Source organism: Vicia villosa, linkage group LG3, assembly GCF_029867415.1.
Source record: "Vicia villosa cultivar HV-30 ecotype Madison, WI linkage group LG3, Vvil1.0, whole genome shotgun sequence".
NCBI lineage: Eukaryota > Viridiplantae > Streptophyta > Magnoliopsida > Fabales > Fabaceae > Vicia > Vicia villosa.
In genome coordinates, this window is record NC_081182.1 from 14,096,952 (window position 1) to 14,097,593 (window position 642).

General features: G+C 26.0%; 1 non-coding gene across 1 annotated transcript; it reads left to right on the top strand.

Moving 5' to 3' along the window:
• The first annotated feature begins 260 nt into the window (after window positions 1-260).
• Window positions 261-332, top strand: TRNAQ-CUG (transfer RNA glutamine (anticodon CUG)). The gene has a single exon. It is a non-coding gene; the product is annotated as a tRNA-Gln (tRNA).
• The last annotated feature ends 310 nt before the right edge of the window (window positions 333-642 follow it).

The window sequence follows — 642 nt, forward strand, 5'->3', positions numbered from 1 at the left end:
ATATATATATATATATATATATATATATATATATATATATATATATATATATATATATAATGGTCTTAAATTGAAAGGCAAATCTCATATTATATCCTTTGAACAGGTACTTAAATTGTAAAGAGAAAGTTAAGGGCATAATTTGATAAAGCAATTAATGACTTATATTCAAAAAAACGTTTTTCTTTTTAGAAATATAAAAATGTCGCATACGAGACACATATGTCAAATAAACTTATACGAAGCAAAAGTATCACAACGGTCCCATGGTCTAGCGGTTAGGACATCAGACTCTGAATCTGGTAACCCGAGTTCAATTCTCGGTGGGACCTTTTTTTCCCATATTATGGTCTTATAATTTTGTCATACTTTTAAAATAAGTTACTCTTCAACTAATTAGATTATATTTCTTAATAAATCTTTTTTTTTTTTCTCTCTTTTTCTTAAGGAGTGTGGAGTTAATATTTTTACTTATATACGAATGATTAAAACATAGTTTAATGTGAATTCTGCTAATTTAAAGTTTTTTTGTTTTACCATGTCAACCAAGTAATTATTTTGTGTATGATATATATAATTGATTGGCTATGTAAAATTACAGGTTGGAGAGCTGAACCCAAATTTAACTCGAGATTCAAGTGA